This window comes from Ictidomys tridecemlineatus, chromosome 7, assembly GCF_052094955.1.
Source record: "Ictidomys tridecemlineatus isolate mIctTri1 chromosome 7, mIctTri1.hap1, whole genome shotgun sequence".
Lineage (NCBI taxonomy): Eukaryota > Metazoa > Chordata > Mammalia > Rodentia > Sciuridae > Ictidomys > Ictidomys tridecemlineatus.
In genome coordinates, this window is record NC_135483.1 from 10177912 (window position 1) to 10198596 (window position 20685).

Sequence of the window (20685 nt, forward strand, 5' to 3'; positions counted from 1 at the left end):
TGTTATTTTGGGATTTTCTGTTATGTACAAACTGAAGTGCACATGATTCATTTTGCTTTCTGTGATGCACTCAGTGTAGAAATCAGTTTAATCTGTTAGACTAGTATGTCATTGATGTTGAGCGCCAACCCTGAGATGAATTAGCATAAGACAATTCATAGATCCAGAAATAGTTTACTATAGCTTAGTTCCAAGAGCTTAAAATTTCTTTTAAAGAGAGACATGGACATTTTTCAAAGTAACTGATACATTTGAGCTTCTAGAAAATGACCCTGCTATGGCAAGCCACTTGAGAAATTGTTTTCCTTTCTGTTTGGCTTAGCAAAATTAATAGAAGATGCATTCTCTTGTACCTTTAATGACAATCATTTCACTTTCAATATTCCCAAGGAAGAAAGTTATTATGTTAAATAGATAGTTCAGCTAAAGCCTCTGTTTTTCTAGACTGAGTTCCCAAGTTGTTATGCTCAGATAAAGTTGATCCTCGGGAGTAACAAATGCATAAACAGTGTCAGAGGAGGAGAGCCATGGGCAGTGTTGGACAACTGAGAGAGGAAGCCAGCAGTCCCAGCATCTCAGCACATCTGCTGCCTCTCTGTAGGAGTCATCCATCAATGCACGCCTGAAAGAGGCCAAGCCCCCTCAACATCCTGCTCTGTGCCCCCGCTTCCAGCTGCCTCCCCAATCATGGCAGTCACTATCATGCCCGAGTGGTCAGCCTCCCACGTCTCACGCTGGTCTGAATGCTTGATGGATGCTTTAATTTGGGCCCTGGTGAAAGGAAGCATACATTTCAATTAAGATGTGGCTAGAAAGCCTCCCTAAGCAATACCATGGACACAGTGAGCATACAGGTCATAGAGTGAGGTGACTTAAGGTCAAATCCTGGCTAATCTCCTGCTCACTGTGAGCCTGGAGAAGTCACATGACTGTCAGGAGTCTCTGCTTCTTATGCTATAAATGACAGAGTCACTGAATAGTTAATAGGCAATAAACTAAATTTATGAAAATTGACTCACTGGATTCAGAAGATGTGCATGATGAACCTGCTTTCTGGCTCTTTCTTACCCATGGGAAAATCGCCCTGCTCCTAACACTTGTAATGAACACCTACTAAGAGCTAGAAGTTATGTTACCAGGATGTAAAAGAAAAACAAGGACCATTCCTGCCTGGAAGGTTCTCCTCGATTGGTAAAAAGGGTTATCTATCTGTAATGCGTATTATCTTCCTCTTAGTGTGGGAAAGCTTAAGGAGAATATGCACATGAAAGGACTTAAAGACCTAAAGTACTCAATAAATGTAAAATGATGCTGCAGCTCTTGAAAACAATGATTTTACAAATCGATAGGTATCCATTTACTGGAAAGCTTAAGTTTATTTGGCATTCTCTGAGACGTGGCATGGCAGAAGTTTCTAGTATTCTCTTATGCATGGTAGTACAGGGGCCAAAACAGCCTATGCTCTGTTCCAACTCATCAGTGCCCTGGAACAGGAAGTCCTGGGTGACTTAGCCCAGTATGTCTTGTTGCCTCAAGGTATAGGACCCAGGACAGGTTGTTTTCTGGGCTCCTTCCACTACCATACAAGAGGAGTGTGAACGGAGAAGAATCCATCTTTCCCAGTCAGCTTTCTGGAGTCTTGAGGGACTGGCTCACAATAAATTTTAGGTTTCTGTTGCTCCTTGCTGCCAACCTCTAAGCAATAAACTCAGTTCTCTAGGCAATAAACTAAATTTATGAAACTTGTACGTGTGCCTCTTCAGTCTCACTGGATTCAGAAGGAGTGCTTGATGAACCTGCTTCCTGGCTCATATTTGGTTCTTGTCCTCTTTCTTACCCGTGAGAAAATCGCCCTGCTCCTTACACTTGTAGTTTAGCCAGCCGTGTGACAAGATGGGTATGATCATAAGTGATAATGTTGTATTTAGGGCCAAAGCATCTGATTGCTGATGGGAGTTCTTCAGTGGACACATCACCTGCCACTGGTGATGGATGATACCTAAGATTTCAGGTGACCTTGCTACTGAACTGCTGGGGCTGTTGTGGACTTAGATTGCTGAGTTGTCACATGAAAACACTTATTCTAGAGATGTTCCCAGATCTGCAATGAATTCCTAAGTAACACATGATGATTTTGTTGATGTAACCTATTGAAATTTGGATGTTGCTTTGTTATCACAGACTAGCTTAGCCCAATACATTTGGTATCTATCAGGTCTCAGTTTGGTGAAAAGACTATATTACCCATCCTTGAGGAAACTAAGCTGCTACTTGACAGTGTGATAAATTAGACTATTTTTATGGGAGACCTGAGCTGACTGTATCTCACCCCCCAACCAGGGCCACAGCAGAGATTCAGGAGAAGCTTCCTTTTGCCTTGGTCCTCAGTAAAGTCAGATTGACCAAGTGTGGCAATGTCACATTTCTGAGACTGAAACCAGATGATTAAGTCCTGTCTCTACCATTATTTAGTTATGTGACCTTGAACAATCAGCACAGCTCTCTGCATTCCAGACTGCTGATTTGAAAGATGGGGATGTTCACAATTCCTACCAGTCGGGATTCAGGTTGGGACTAAATGAGATGATACTGAAAAATCATTTAGCAAAATTTGCAGTAAGTGGTTAAGAACTGAGCAGGATTACTGATGGGCTCATTACCATTTCTCTTTCCATGAGCACAAGGCCTAAATGAAATACATCTTGCCTCACCTTGCAGTTAACTGTGCTTGGCTCTTCTGTCTCTAAGGATACTACACCTCTCTCCACTCTAAGAAAGTCTCAGCTAGAATCCATTAGGTCATCTCTAGACAGGCAAAACAGGCCTTTAGTGTAGAATACCATGCCCCCATTTTCTCCATTTTATTTTAAATGCTATTTTACTTTGACTTATAGTCCTTGTCCTGGTTTTTCTGCACCAAAGTCTTTCTTGCTCTACCAAAGTCTGGATGCACTGTTTAAACTGAACTTTTTTTCTATGTGCTCCAAACAACTTAAAGACTCGAAAATAACTCTGTAGTTCATTTTAAATTCTTTCTTTCTAGAGAGAAAAGATGACCTACAGAGCAGGAGGAAAACCTTTACCAGCTATTCATCTAGCAGAAAAGTAAAAAATACAAAAAAAAAATCAACAATAAAGTAATAAGTCATCTAATAAGAATGGGGAAATGACCTGAACAGACACTTCTCAAAAGAAGAAGTGCAAATGACCAATAGTTGTGTGGGGGAGAAAAAATGTTTAACATGTTTAGCCATCATAGCCCTGCATGTCTGGCTTTTATTAGAAAAACAAAAAGTGACAAATGTGGCAAAAAATGTGGAGAAAAAGGAATCATCATGCACCATTGCTGGAGATACAACATAGGAGAGCCACTATGGGAAACTGTACGAAGGTTCCTCAGAAACCTAAAATCAGAACTACCATAGGATCCAGCTATCCCACTCCTCTGCGTATATATATTCAAAGGAAATGCGGTCACCATGCAGAAGACACCTGCATGCCCCTTCTTACTGTGGCAGCATTCACAATAGCTAAGATATGGAATCAGCCTAGCTTCCCATCAACAAATGAATGAAAGAAGAGAATATAGTATATTTACACAATGGAGTATGGTTCAGACATAAAGAAGAGCGAAATCTTGTCATTTTCAGGAAAATGAATGAAATTAGAGGACCTCGTGTGGAGGAAATACACCAATCACAGAAAGACGGGTATCATGTGCTTTCTCTCATCTGTGGAAACTAAAAAATAATCCTGATGTTGACCTAGGTAGGGCTGGGGGTGTAGCCCAGTGGTTGAGCACTTGCTTGGCATGTGTGAAGCCCTGAGTTCAATGCCCAGCACTGGAAAAGTGTAAGAAAGATGACCTGCAAGAGGAATAGGAATGAGGAAGAGTAGAAGGTAGGGTAGGAGGAGCGTGGATATGGTCCATTACATAGGCATGTATGGGAATGTGGCAGTGAAACCCATGAATCTGTACAATCAATACATTTTTAAACTATAGTCTGTTTCTTCAATGAATTCAGTGAAGATTAAAAAAAAAATCTATCTTGTAAATCGGTTTTATTATCATGAGTCGATTCATGTGAAAGTATTTCAGAAACTACACTGAGTTCTAGAGACCAGAAGTTTTCATCATTAAGTCAGGAGAGTTCTTTACCTTGCAATCTCGACCCGGAGCAGTTAGAGGAGCCCAGGGGAGTTACAAGGCCAGTCTGCCTGTGTCCATGTCATGGTGACTCTGGTATTAGGCTTTCTCTGGCTCTTGCACATTTTTGAAGGCAGGATACAGAACCCACAAATGTGGGGCTGCTCCTGGGCAGACAGGTTTCCCTGAGGGATGTGGAAGCTTCTTGCTTAATCACAAAAGAAAAGACTTCTTTAATGGAAAGAAGAGTCACGTTGCTAATGAAGGCCAGCTTCTTTGTTTAGCTTTTCTTTATTTTATTCCCACTTAACCCAGCCTTCTGAAAACTTTACTGTGAACCAGACAGGAACGTATTGTAGTATCCTTGGTGTGGTTGGAAAATAGCCTTCTAAACTCAATCCAATTCTCCTGAAGGCCTTAAACCTACTAGATCATCCCCTCCACTCACCTCTAGTGTTTTATAGGTGTGCAGAATGGCAGGGAGGATGTGGTTTCAATTATGTGGAGGACTCGGATGGAGAAGGGAAACCTGGCTTGTGCACTTTAGCCCTTAAGGGCTGGAAAAGAATCGATGGGTAAAAGTTTAGTGAAGCAGCTCTCAATCACTGCCAGAGTACTGTGGGCTATAAAGACAGAACTGCATCTTCTCTGTCATCGAGGAACACAGAGTTAGCCAGATAAACACATAAGCAAATATGTACAAAATAAAATGATGCTTGTGATATTAAAATACTATATACAATTATAGTGCACATGTCAGCAAATAGAATAACATGAAGTAACCATTTTCTTTACCTTCAAAACACCCTAAACATTCTGGATTTCCAGAACTCAACTCTTCATTCTCTATTGTTACCCCTCCAGTGTAAGATACCAAAATATCCCCTGCATTGTTGAAGTGGATTGCTGATTCATGGACACCATGCCCAACAATCTGTTTTCTGCACAGCAGCCAGAGGAATCCTGTTAAAGCGTAAGGCAGGGACTTCATACCTAAGTGTGGTGGAAGAGCTGATACAGACCCAGAACTCTTGCTGGATAAAATACTCAAATGTGTCAAGGTACCATTCTTTTGCTCAAAGATTCTTCCAATGCCTCCCTATTCCACTAATGCAGAGGAAGCCTACTCACAATGGTCCATGTGGACTTGTCGACCTGGGCCCCTGCGTTGTCTCCATCTGCCCATTGTGTCCTCTCTTTCTCTCTGACTAGCCACTCTGGCCTCTTCAAGCACTCAAGCATCCTCAGATGTGAAAGGATTTTCCCATCTTGGGAAATTTGTAGCTTCTCTTCCTCCTGCTTAGTACATGCTTCCCAAGTATTCCCACCTTTGTTTTCAGCAAAGTCTTTCTGATTTTTTTTTTTAGTTGTTAGTTCTTCTGTTTACCAGAGCTCCATACATCCTTTCTACTTTATTTTTTCTCAATGCTGCATATAATGACATCACATTGTATTAGTTTTCTTACTGACTTCACTTTTGTTTCTTCTTACTAGAATGTAACCCCATGAGAAAAGAGGGAATCTGTCTACATGTAGCACTTGGACCAGTGCCTGGCAAACAGGAGATGCTTGTTGATATTTATTCATACTCTAATTTTACTACTGAAGTTTCAAACTTTTTTCTTTTATTATTTTCTTGCTGTTTAGATAATTTCCTTTATTCTTTAATAGAGTAATTTTGCTAGCAACACATTATCTATAAATTTTATGCAACACTAATAAAATATCCAGAGATATTTTTGATAAAAATTTATGAACTGTCTCTAAAAATCATATAAATAAGTAAATGAAGTAAAATACTCATAACCAATATACAAATATTGAATGTGGGGAACACATGCTAACTGCTTTAAGACTTATTAGAATAAAGAGATTATAACAACATTTGTGTGAGCTTTATTGTTGTCAGTTATATCCCAGCAAAGTGTTTTAATAAAACAATAAAAACTTTGCTTTTGAACAATACTATCAAGAAAATGTACATCAAAGCTATTGGTTGGGAGAAAATAACAATGCATATTTCTGATAAGAAATTTCTATCTTAAGTTCCTTACTTTTAAATTTTAGACAGTTTATTATGTGTGTAGAATGACAGATATATTTTAGGATGGCAACCCAGAATCCATTATTTCTAATAGAAATCTAAAAGTCTAACTAATTGCTTATTGTGGCTACTTACTAGCCATGATAATCAGGTCATGTCATCTGCATTCCAGAAAACCCTTTCCTTCCTACCCTCTTTTTCTAATGTGCTATGTTAAAGTGGGATTGAGTAATTGAGAAATGAAAAACAAACAAACAAAGGACACCACCCTATTTTCTCTAGAATATTGCTTTCTTATAAGAAAGCAGATCAGTCTTCACAAGGAATATTTTTGCATATCTGCTTAGTAATCTTCAAGTCTTCTCTTGCTCCAAAATTAATGGCAAAACTCCCAAACAGGGTCTTTAGGATGGATCTGCAAATTTCCTCTGAGGATCTATCTTCCATTGCACCCCACACAGCCTCCTCTCCTGTAATCCTGCATGTTTCCCCCCCACCCCTTCTCCAAGGCTTGCCTTTCTACTTCTTACCATTGGACCCTTGCTCAAACCATCTGTGTTTCTTTACATAACATTTCTTCTCTTTCAAAATCATACCCATTTTTTGAAACTCCTCCAGATTGTGAACTATATGGTGATAGGCTGCGTTTCTTAAGTTCTCTATTAGTGTTTCAGTTCATCCCAAAATTCTTGCACATAATTGTAACACATATGATGATGATGGTGATATGTGCTCAATATACATTTGTTGAATGAATGATGAATTAAGAGACTATTTATGATGATCCTAACTCTTAGAATGGGATTATTGTGGGAGTTCTTTGTACAACTCCACACTGTCACATAATTAAAGGCTGGGTAATTGCATATAGACAAAGTCATATAAGAGCACTAATTTTAAGTTAACATCTTATTATGGAAAGTGGAAGCAATTAAAAAGCTATGAATGGATAAGATAAGATAGTCTAGTGGAACTAGAGGCCTGGACCAACTCTTCAGTTAGTTACTTGATTAAGATAATAATGCATTGAGGGACAAGGCAGAGCAGTAATCTTAAATCTGGAAAGCCACAATCAATTATATGTTCTACAAGCTGTTTATTGTTGAGAGTTGACAGAATATATGAATATTTTGGATTTTTAGGTAAAGTGAATCAAAAATTAATTCAGTAATAGTTTTTCTCACTCACTAGCCTTTAATATATTTTTCTTGAATGTATCAGAAAGAGTAACAAGAAAACAAGTTCTCTTTCCAAGAAATCTCTAGTGCTGCAAGAAATACAAAACTCTTTCTTATGCTTGATTTTTGTGCTTCCTTTTCAGAGAAACTTCCAGAAGGATTTAATCTAAGAATGCAAGAATGAATAATTTAAAAAGTTAGTAAATGAGTAAACACATATAAATTTATCTTTGTTTATCTACTTGGGGGTAAGACTGCTTTCAAAAATTCTTCATGCAGGCTCCTGAGAAGTGTTGAGAAATCACTTCCAACCAGCATGTGTGTCCAGCAGTACTTCCTGTGACTAATTCACTCTGATTTTCCAAGGAAGGAGATCAGAGCTCACATAATGAGGGTCCACAGTGGTTTTAATGACAGCTCTGCCTGGACATGATGAATGCCCAGAAGCCAGTGCTTGAAGGCAGCAACAGGCAAATACCAAATGCCCAATCTTCCATAGCCCACCAGTGCCTTGCCCCAGCCCTACCACATGGCATTAGGCCAACCCCCTGTTCCCACTGCAAACATCACCAATGTCTTGCAAATATCACCCTGCAACCAGATTCTCAGCTCTAGGCATTCATGCGTGTTAAGTTGACCTGGGAACCGTAGTGTTCACTGCCACACTGGTGGACATGGGGGGCCAGCAGAGGAGTCTGTGGCAGGAGAAAGAAGGCCCAGTGAGCAACAAGTGATTTGGGAGGCCACTCACTCATCCCTTAATATTCTTAAAGTTTATAATTCTCTTCATTAAGGCTTTGCATATTGTTGACTCATGTTTGAGATTCCTTCTCTTTACCTCTCTCTCCATAAAAACTGCAGTTTCTAATTATCGTTTGTATTTTATATATTGATTTTGTGTCCAGGAAATTTAATGAACACTCTTTGGATTCTCACACTGAATTCATGTATTTTCTTCAGTTTTCTATATGAAATCAACTTAAATAATCTAATTTTGATTATTTTTTGTTTACTACCTTTTTTTTTTATTTTTGATCTTACCATGCTAACTAGCATCTCTAGGCCAATGGTAAATGTGAACACCCAAAATTACATTATTAATTTTAATATGCTTCCAACGTTTCATTATTAATTTTATTTTTTACTGTAGCTTTTAGGTAATTGTCTTTTCTCAATTTAACAAGACTTCTACTGATACCTATTTTTTTTTTTATTTTCAACCCTCTAGTATATTCTCTGCAACATAGTGGATATCTAATAATTAGTTCAATACTGAATTAACGTTTTTAGATGGTTTACGCTGTATTACTGAAAGAATGGCACAAATGTTGTTTTAAGAACTTAGAGTCACAGGATAAACTGTCTCTAACGATGGGAGGATTTTAAAAATACAGATGAAAAATTTGAAATGGGCCTCAAAATCATACCAACACTAGTACTCTTTTTTATTACTTTATTGCAGCCATAACACTTAACATAAAAATCTATCTTCTTAAAAGACTTTTAAGTGTAAATTACAGTATTGTTATCTGAGATACAATGTTGTACAGCTGGTTTCTAGAACTTTATGTTGTCTGACTAAAATTTTATGCCCACCTATGAGTCTCTCAATTACCCTTTTCAACAGATGAATTGAACTTTTAAAAAGAGAGGTGCATACATACAGTGGCTATTATTCAGTCTGAAAAGAAGACGACAATCCTGCCATGAACAAGATGGCCCTGCCTGGAACACACTGTGCCAAGTATAATATCCTACTACAGAAGGACAGATGCTGCAAGATTCTGCCTCCACAGGAGGCCAGAGTAGTCAAACCCACAGGGACAGAGGAGCACAGAGGCATGCATGCTTGTGTAAAATTCTTCCAACCACTTTAAGGACTAGTTTTCAATGTCACCCTTTCATAAAGAAACTATTAAGCCATGTGCAGTGGCACATGCCTGTAATCCCAGGAGCTCAGAAGGCTGAGGCAGGAGGACTGAGAGTTCAAAGCCAGCCTCAGCAAAAGTGGGGCACTAAGCAACTCAGTGAGACCCTGTCACGAGGGGCAAAATTGTGGCAGATGCACTCGAGGGGAGAAATAAAGTACATTCACGTGTCTTTGCTCCTTTCAATGCTTTATTCACTCAAATTACTCAATACCCGATCTCACTCTATAGGTTCTTAATTAAGAAAATGACAATCCTTAATGCTAGGCACTGCAATAGACATAATCAATTCACAGCAAACAATTCTAGATTAATTAATTCACAGAAAACAATTCTAAGCCCTGCAAAGCACACTTAATCATGATAGGCTAATGGCAGACATTTCCTCTGCATGCTAAGTTCAAAAGTCTTAAGCCTTAGGCTTTGTGTCCAGCAGATGCACATTTACTCGGACCGCAGTGACCAGGTCCGGAACCAAGGCAGGCTTTTCCTGGCATGGAGTGGATGATTGGTTGAGTAGAGGGTCGTAGGGAGAAGTTTCAGCTCTCGCCATGGTCCAGACGAGGCTGTAGAGTTTGAGAGCAGTGAGGATCATGCAGAGGCTCAGGGACCATGACAAGAGATGGGATGTCAGGTCCTCCTCGGGCTCTCCAGCTCGGGTGCATCCTTGTTTCGGGTGGCTGAATCCCTGTTCATTTGCTCTATCATTTATACTAAATTTGGGTTTTTCTGACCCCCCTTTCAAACCTTATCGGCTACCACGGGATTTCTCAGTGACATCATTTACCTGGGGTCAGAAACATCTGGTCTGGTGGTCTCCACCCTGATCTTCTCGCCTTTCCCTCTTATCAGGTGAGGACAGCCTGCCAGGGCTTCACTCTCTTTGTCGGGGAGAGGGACAGTAACTTGTTTGAGGCCACACTGGAGGGCTCTGTGGGTGTGCCTGGTGAGACCGCAGGTTAAACTGGAGTTTTTAAAATGGAGTTACTTAGGCTCAGTCCTAAGGCCATCCTAACAGACCCTGTCTCTAAATACAATACAAAATAGGGCTGGGGATGTGGCTCAGTGGCCGAATACCCCTGAATTCAATCCCAGTACCTGCCCCCCCCAAAGGAAACAGTTAAAAGGAAAAGTGAGGCTTTTTGTCTTTCAGACTCATGACCATTTAGGATATGTCCCAGGCCCCTGATACTCCTGTGGGTCCAGGCAGATGTGTAAGGCTTGGGTAAACAGGACAGAGAGAGGGTACAAAGACACAGGAGGCCCAGGCCAGCTGAGGGGTCAGACATCTCTGTGACAGCTCCACCAGCACACTGGGCAACCCTGGCTCCAGGGAAGACTCGGAGCCTGAGCAGTATGAAGCATTTTGCCCTTTTCCTGAGTAAGATCAGGAAGAGGAGCTGGGCCCCAACAGAGCTGAGCTAACAACTTCTCAGACCTTGACTCTCTTCTTACATATGGGTAAACCACTCATTATTAAGTGATGACTATGTGGTGTCCCCCCAAAAGTTCGTGTGTGAGACAATGCAAAAGGCTAGAGATGAAATAATCCACTTATGAGAGCAATAGCCTAATGGTGGATATCCACGGACGGATTAACTGGGAGGTAACTGTAGGCAGGTAGGGTGGAGCTGGGGGAAGCAGGTCACCTGTGGGTCCTCTTTCAGGGTTTACATTTTGTCTGCTGAGCGGAGCCCCTTCTCTGCTTCCTGGTTGCCATGCCCTGCCTACCTCCACCATGCCCTCCTACCTCCACCATGCCCTCCTACCTCCACCATGCCCTCCTGCCAGGGTGTTCTCCTTCACCTTGGGCCAGAGCAATGAAGCTGGCCATCTATGGACTGAAACTTTGAAACCATGAGACAAAATAAACTTTTCTTCCTCTCAGCTGTTGCTGTCATGTCTTTTGGACACAGCAATAAAAAAGCCGACTACACAGTAATGATCTTAAAAGATAGTTTCAGGCCACTCTGTGGGACACTGCATCTGTGACTAACCCTGCCAAAACAGAGAATTTCACATCACATTCTGAACTACTGACAGGTGGCTAGGTCTGAGCACAGACACGTGGCTTAGGATTTGCAGCACTGGTGGAGATGTGGGTTCACTAAGTGTAATGGAAATCTTTTATAGTTTGGATTTTGATTGGTTCCCAAAGGCCCATGTATGGAAAGCTTGGTCCCCAGCCCATGGCATGATTGGGAGATGGTAGAATATTTAGGAGGTAGAAGGAAGTTAGGCAAATAAGGTAATGCCTTTGAAGGGGATATTGGGACCCTGGACCCTCCTTTTTTTTTCTTGTTTTTTCGCTTCCTAGCCATCAGGAGGTGAGCATCACCCTTTGTTGCACACTCCCATCATGATGCTCACCATAGGCCCCCAAATCAACAGAGCCAACCAACCATGGGCTAAAGCCTCTGAGACTGAGCCAAAATGAATCTTTTCTTTGTAAGTTGATTATCTCAGGTACTTTGTTATAGTAATGGAAAACTGATTAACATAACATCTAACTGAGAAAACTGATTAACACAACATCTAACTGAGAATTCTTTGAAGCCTGTTTATTGTTGGATAACAATTGTTTTGGATTACTTTTTTACCTTGAATTCTGGCTGGTCAATAAATAAACTCCTCTCACCTCACACACTCACTGTCAAATTCAGCTCCAAGATTTTTGAGCATCAGTTAGGTACAAGGCTCTGTGCTAGAGAAGAAGCACAGAACAAGTATGGAATTGCCCTGGCCTCCTAATTGGAATGAAGTCCATTGTTTTCCTGGGTCCTTAGTCTCTTTAGCATTATAAATGATCCCCAATTCCTTTATATCATACTTTATTGTATGAAGTTGCTTCTGTATTATATTCTCAAATGCCTTGAACAAAGAAGGGAGTAGGAAAGGTTCAGGATAAAAGAAAGTATAAAAGATAATTTGATCCTTAACATAAACGAGTAAGAAGTGACTCTAGAAAGTGGTATTGAGAAGCACATGGGTGTTGCTTGAACCCAAAAGTGCTTTAGCATTGAGCCACATCCCCAATTGTTAAAATTTTTCTTTCTTTTTTTCCTGTTTTTTTTTTTTGGGGGGGGGAGGTGGACAGAGTCTTGCTAAACTGCCAAAGTGAACTTGCATTTAACAGTGTGCACCACCACACCCCGCTGAGTGCTGCTTTTGAAGAAGTTAAAAATGTTGCAGAAACATAGTGTGTACAAGTGGACTTCCTCAGTGCAAACAAAGAGCAAAGAGGGTGTCAGAGCATAGCTCACCAGGTGTGTTAGGGAAGGGGGCAGCCACGTGGCCAGACCTCAGCTCCTCTGCCCTCTGGCTGCCTGGCACATGGTGGCCTCACCCCAACTGATGCCAACAGGAAGGAGCGAACCCCAGTCAGTGCAGAGAGCTTTTGTGAGTTTGCTTTTGTTTTTCTGGAATCTTCAGCGTGTTGAGGTGAACTCTATTCAGACATCAGCTCAAATGCCACCTTTATAATAAGGACTTTCCTAACCACCCTACTTAAAGTAATCGACTCCAGCAAATCTCTACCTTTTATCCTCTGTTCTTTATCTTGACACTTGTGACCACTTGTCAAATCTGTCTGTGTTCATTTTGTGTTTCCCTCTTCCAGAAAGACCTATTTACAAAAACAGAAACTTCCTCAGCTTCAGTTCACGGCTTCTTCCTATTGTCTAAATAAGCATTAGCCTAAAAGTAGACTAGCGTGGACACGTTTCTGCCACTGAACTTCATTTTCTTCTGCTGAACATCTGACTCACTCAGCCCATTCCTCTCTTTGTCAGTTGGTCCTATTTCACCAAAATCTCTAAGATATCTCTCCTCTCCAGCTGCATTGTAAATGGACTAGTATTTTCCCTTCTTTAGTAGACAGTATACCTGGACATCTTCAGAACCCAGCTCAAAGCCCACCTGGAGCCTCTGGATTACACATCATGGCTGCATTAATTGAGACCCCCTAAAAACATCCAAGTGACCATTTTCTGACTGCTTCTTTTTAAATAAAGATGTTATATTTTTCTCTTTGTTGTCTGTTCCAGTTAAGCATATGATGAGGAAAGTGGAGAAAGCCTATAAGTAAGATGACATCTAAGTTTGCAAATGAAGACTTGAACACAAGCAAAAATGCACAGAAATATATGCAAATGAGAAACCCAAAGGCTGATTCTCATAATAAACCAATTAGCAGGTTTTGGAAAGTGTCAACCTGCAATCTTCAGGTGAAGTGAAGAAACACGTTTTGAAACTTGAAGAAACAGGCAAATGAAGCAAGGCCAGGTGAGACGGCCCTGTTCAAGTTGAGAACGTGACATTCCAAAATAATGAAGCAGGCACGGTGCAGACAAAATCAGCTGTCGGACTTTGGGTTCAGCCACTGCTTTTGAACTAGATGAGTGGTTCATAAAAAGTAAAATTTTAAAAAATGTCCCCAAAGTCTCAACAAATACCTCAAGGAACAATATCTTTCAGGTAGCATTCTCTAAGCCTAATGATATTATACATTGCATGAAGGCAACAGATAGCTACATTTAGAGACAGATACAATTTTAAAAAACTCAAAATAATTTCTCATCTTGAAATCAATGAAGAAACAGCAACAGCAATACTGTAAGACCTATACCAGAAAACTCAAGTATTTACTAGTAATTAGAAATAAAAGACAGAACTAAATATCAGAATTTATGGGATTAACTAAGGTATGGAGGGCAATGTGTAATCTGAATGCATGCACTGGAAAATTAAAAGGATTGGGAACAATAAAGAATTTACAAAAAAGTTAAAATGAAGAACCACAGCAAGGGAATAATCAAACTATGAACAGAAACTCTGAAGAAAACAAACATACGAGATGATCAAAAAAATCAAAAGCTTGAGCTTTCAAAAGATGTTACAAACAGAGGTTTTGGCAAAATCAGATGAACAAGAGAGAGGGGTAACAAAGGGAATTGGAACTCAAAACAGGAAATGAAGGATGGCTGACTTGGCTACCCTTCATTAGAACAGGTCATGAAGAATGAGTTGTGGTTTGCAGGCTTGATGAATCTTTGGAGAAAGAATTTGAAAACATAAAAAACTTCCTCAAGGAAGTTTTCTTTGCAGTTAAAAGTCAGGTAAGCACCCCTTACTAAAGGCACAGGTGCCCAAATGATTTTGAGCATCTCAGTCACATGGTCAATATCTATTCTCCCTGAGGGCAGGGCCTGTGGTATCCTGGTTGCTGCAACTCACAAGCTGTTATTAGCATTTCAACATAAAGTGGGCATTAAGGAATGCTAGTTTACTCACTAGACAATAAATAGAGAGCTGGGCATCCTTGTGGATTTCACTGTTTGAATTTCCTGGTTTCATCAGTATTCCTTCAAATAGATCTTCTCAAAAGATTCAAAATCCTGCAAACTTATGGAGAAATTTGAAGGTCTCTGCTTAAATACTTGTGAATCTATGAACTCTGTTTAATGCCTTTTGATGGTTTGTTAAAATTTACTTTAGTCATATAATCATGTAGATATTATGCTACTTATCTTTTTTCAGTAAATATGGTATCTTTGAGATCCAGCATTGTCACTGTATGAAGAACAACTTTATTCATTTCAATATCATTTAACTGATGTAGGAATTTCCTCATATGCAGAACAAGGATTAAGTGCACGTTCTAGAGCAAAACAATCTGAGTTTTCATCCTGACTTTAGCATCCACTTCCTCTATAAGCAAACCAGGGCCCACTGTCCAGATCTATCCTGACACCCTGTTATGTAAAGAAAGCTTTGTTAGAGCCCAGTAACATTCTTTCATTTACACACTCATCAAGGCTGCTTTTGTGCTAAATTCAGAGTTCAGTGATTATGATAGAGATTTGCACAGCTAAGAAAGTTTATAGTACTTACTTTCACTTGATAGAAAAAGTTTATTGACTCTGCTCCAATACTCGTGGCAAAGTTGTACAGCGTCCACCTATCCTTTCTCATCTTTTAAATTGAGATAATAATAGTGCATACTTAAGAGGGTTAAAAGATTTAATAAATATAAATGCTTTGGGACAGTCCCTGGCATGTTATAAGAACCCAATAAATATTAGTTATTGTGGTGATTAATAATCACACTGTTCTCCCCTATACAAGTTGAAATGATTGAGAAGATAATGCTGAAATTCCTAAAATAGAGTATATTCTGTGTGAAACATTCTTCTAAGCATTTTTATAAATAAATTTACTTTATCTTCCTGACAGCTCTATGAAATAATTACTATTTTATTTACATTTCTATTTTAGAGATTGAGAAACTGAATCATGATAAGATCTAATAAGTTGCCTGAGGTCACAGTATGTGGAGGTGACAGTATGAAGCAAGCTGGAGACTCTACTTTTATACCGACTCATCCTTTCCAGATTGCATTAGTCTGGTTTTCCTGCCTGGTGGCAGGGAGACAAACCCCATCTGGTAGCAGCACACCTGAGACCTGTCAAGGAAACTGGAGATCCTTTAGTGGAACCTGACTCCCAAACCTCCCGTCAGTTCCTCACCCCTGTTCTCCAGGGCTGGGCTGTCTCAAGATCACTGAGCAGAATACAGTGGCATCTCATATTATTTTCTTTTGGAGAGGGAGCTGGGTCTCCTCTCCTCACTGTGAGCCCCAGAACTACAGGCAAGGGCTCCCCTCTAATAGAAACAGTATTTACTTCCAGGGGAGGCTTCCCTGCCCTCACTCAGGACTTGCTGGAAATGGCTTATTTTCAGAAAGTGCTGGATTCTGAGAATTCCTTCTCTAGGGAAGATTAATGGTGAGTCACTGCTGCTAAGAATGTAGAGAGACAGAACTGCTCTCTTGAACCAAGAAGTAATCAAAGTAACAAGATCTAACATTTTTGAACAAATACTTGATACATCATCTCTAACCTTCACAATCACCATGAGGGATTGATGACTTCATGTTCCTTTTACAAGGAAGGTAATTGAAAACCGCGAAGACTCAGTAATTTACCTAAAATCATATGGTAGATGAATGGAGTGCTAGAATCAGAAATAACATAGGTATGAATTCAGAACCACCCCCTAATCCCCAAGCTACATGCTATACAATGTCCTCCTCTGATCAGTACACATCTACCAGCACCTGATAGTGGAAAAGAGTTGCCTGGTAACCTCCTGGAGAGATGGGACAGGGCCTCTCTGTACCTCACACAGTGCTATCTGGGTGGCAGGTGCACCACAGGGGCCTGATTTTTCAACCCTACATTCCCACTAACCAGCTTGGGAATTTTGTTAAAGTCTCTGACTGCTGGGGAGGCTATGAGCGCTATGGTTAAATTTATAGATATACAGGGAGCAGTTTGTGGTTCAGTTCTCTGAATGTCCCCTTACAACTTCTTCACCCAATAACTGGTCATACTGGATGTGCTCTGAGGTTTCCAGACCAAAATGCAGACTGAAATAAGTCCTGACTGTTCACCATCACTACCACTCCTACTGCTGCCCTGGGGCCCCATTGTTTCCTGTGCATTGAGACCTGTGCGAATGGACTTGAAGCCCTGACTTGTAGCTGACCCCTGAATCCTACTTCTTTATCAAGAGGGGCCTCTCCAACTCTCAGGGGCTTTGACAACTCATCAATAGAAAACATGGCCACTTGGAAATATGTTAGATTTTATCTCATGTAAGATATTTTGGGTTCTTACATTTGAAGTGTAGAGGGGTCTACAATAAGATTCTGACTTTGACCTATTCTATCCTGCAGTTTAATTTAACCCAAGCCTCTTTTGTATCTCCGTAGAATCTCCCTTCTTTCTGCCATGGCTTCCTTGCCCATCTCCTTGGAAAGGTGTCCCTCAAATTCACACATTCAAATGTTTGTTTTTTTTCATGTTCAGATCAATGCCAGATCTCTTCTCCTTAGCCTCATATCATTTTATCTGTACTATCCTTACATCATCCTGAATTATTATTTTTATCTATGCCTTGCCTTCCATACTGAGAGATACTTGAGGACAAAAGTCATGCTTGACTCATTATTTTCCTCTTTGCACAATGTCACAAACTGAGCAACTGTACAAAAATATTTTAGGGACAAGGAAGAAAGGAAAAAAGAAAGAAGACAGGGAAAAGGAAGAAAGAATTTGCCTGGTTGCATGAGTTTTCTCTTGCTGCAAAACAAGTATGAACAAACATAGTGACTTAAAAGAACACCCAATTATTAATTCCCAGTCCTATAGCTCAGAAGCCCACCATGGGTCCTCTTCTGAGGGCTTCACAAGACTGGAAAAAAAGTATCTGAAGGCTTTGGGTGGAAATCTGCTTTTTAAATTTCTTTTACAGGCAGAATTTGGTTCCTTTGTCTTGTTGGACTGGAGTCCCCATGTACTTCCTGTCCATAAGCCGAGCAAGAATTACGGACAGTCTTGAGAGTCCCGTCAGCGACTGGAATCCCTCACTCTCCTCCTTCCAGCCAGCAATGGCATGCAGATCCCTCTCAGGCTTTGAATCTGACTTTGTTTCTGCCCTCTAGATCCAGACCTAAAAGCCTCCTGTGATTAGGCCAGGCCTGTACAGATAATCTTCCTATTTTAATTAAGGTCAATTGATTGGAGACCTTAACTAATCTTCAGAACTCCATCAGAATAACACCCATGTCAGTGTTTACTTGTAACACTAAGAAAAGGTGCATGCACATGAAGAAGAGGTCAGGAATCTTAGGAAGTATCTTAAAATCCTGCCTGACACACTGGGTTACTTTGCTCCCTTAAAGCTAAATTACTTTTTTTTTTTTCTTAGTAGGAGAACATTTATGAGTGAAATGCCTGGGATCCCCATATACTCTTGCATATGGGATTTTGATGATATCAAATAATGAAAGGGCTGCCAGGTTTGGAATCACCCGACCCTATTAGGATCCTGTTCCACTGCTTACAACTGCTGACCTCCACTCCGGTCTCTTAAATATTGAATGAAGACTTTAGAAATTAACTGGTGGACTTGGCTGTCCATAACCTCTTTCAAAGGCTCCACAGCACCTACAAGTAGACACGGTCAGATGTTTTTTTTGTTTTTTTTTATGTGCAGACGTGGATGCCCTGGTCTCACCTGTCTCCAGGGCCCAAAGACACTTGTTCTGGTTCTTGCCACTTTGGCTACTGGCCCTTCAAATGCTCTCAACTCTCACAATCTATGTTTTCTAAACATCGACCAAAGCATCAGGCTCTTACAGCCTGACCGGCTCTCCACCTGGGCCTGAAGCCCAGGGTCTCCAGTTCCATGGCAGGACCTGGATCAGCTTGGATCAGCCCCCCTCTAGGTGATTATCTGGGCTTTTCCAAGAGCTGCTGAAGGGACCAGTGGAAGGGCATTAAGTATTCTGAAGTGAAAGTTGACCAGTAGGAAACCAAGGGAACAGTCTGGAAATTCTCTCCCTCTCTCTACCATCCCTAATGCAAGTCTGGGTTAATGAGCAGAAGACTCATGTTCTAGAAGAACTTGTTCTAGAAGAATAGCAAGCAGCTTGTCAGGAAGCTGTGCCCAGCTTTGCCGCCGTTTAGACAACCAGGCCAAAATCACTAGGTATATAATAGGTGCTGAGCAATCAACTTTATTGCATTTGAAAGCCATTTGGGTACTAGAACCCATTGTTAGAGCCCCTGTCTGACCCTTCTCTAGCCTCATTGGGTGGTGTCTGTGCCTCAGTGCTGTGGGTTTTCCTGTTGGGTCCTCCTTCAAGACCCTGTGAGCACCCTGCTAGCACTTCTACACCGGACACTATCCTTCTCTTGCTATTTTCCCCTATTTTTAACTCATATTTACATGCATATTATTTTATCATGTTCACTTTCAGATTTTAAACTCTATTAGTTTGTGACTGTTTTTCTTTAATTATTTTGGATTATTAAATCCTTCATTAAATCCTCCCAACAGTTTTGTAAATGATGCACTATTTTTATCTTTATTTCCAAGTGAGGAAACTGAGGCACAGAATAATTAAGAAACTTACCCTCCAGGCTCCAAAGCTAGGCAGTGGTACCATGGGGACCTTTAACCTCTGTGCTATACGAAAGTAGCATCAAAGAGGAGCAATTAAGCCATGGAAGAGGATGAGGTCCCAGTAAGGATAAGCCCATGCTTAGAAACCCCATCATTACAGAGATGAGCTGGTATAAGGTGATTGTAGAGATCTCTGGGAAGGGTTGGGCTTGGGACTAGGAGGGAAACCAAGCATTTGTATCATGAAAATCAAGGAAAGGATGTGTTTGTTTTACAGTGCTTAAGAACGAAACAGAAGTCTTGTCCCTCTTAGCTTTCCCTGGGCTGGCACTGAATATCCTCATTGCTGCTTTGATGTATGACACTAAGTAGTTCTTTCATGAATAAGCCTAGAGGTCACAGTGACATTATCACTGGAAGTTAATGGCTCCCTCTCCACTGACTTTGGCCTGATCTGCAATCAGGACTAGACATACCCTACAAGGGAACCTCTATTTTGTCAGCTTTTTCACTGAAAGACCTGACAAGAACAATTTTAGAGAAGGAAAGTTTATTGGAGGGCTCACGGTTTTAGAAGTCTCAGTCCATAGACATCCGGTTACATTCCTTGGGGCTCCAGGTAAGGCAGAACATCAGGGCAGAAGAGTTCGGTGGAAAGAAGTGACTCACATGATGATCAGGAACCAGAGAGAGGCTCCATTCACCAGATACAAACTATATACCCCAAAGGCACACCTCTAGTGACCCACCTCTTCCAGCCACACAGTACCTGCCTTCAGTCACTACTCAGTTAATCCTGTCAAGGTATTAATTAACTAATTGTGTTAAGGGTCTCATAACCCTATCATTTTGCCTCTAAACTTTCTTGCATTTTCTCACCTGTGAATTTTTGGGGGACACTTCAAATCTAAACCATAATGCCCTTGCTCTATTGATTTGTAAACAATGAACAAATAAATCACAAAGAGTTGATTTTCATAAACCTTATGTACCTACACGTTGGTTTTCTAAGGAGGCCATAACTAAGTACCACAACATAAACTCCCTAGTCAATAGCAGTTTATTATTTGACGGCTCTGAAGGTTACAAGCTGGAGGGCAAGTGTCTACAGAATCATGCTCCCTTCTACGTTGGATGAGGCTCTGTCCCGGGTCTGTCTCTAGCTAGGGGAAGTTCCTTGGCTAGTGGCAGCATAACTCCAAACTTCACATGGCATTCTCTCTACGCACATGTCTGTCTCCAAATTTCTCATTTTTATAAGGACATTAGACATATTGATTTGGATCCTGTGCTACTCCAGCATGAGCTCATCGTAACAAATTATAACTGCAATGACCCTATTTTGATGAAAGATCACTTTCTGAGGTACTGGTGGCTAAAATTTCAACATGTGAATTTCAATACAAAACAGCAAA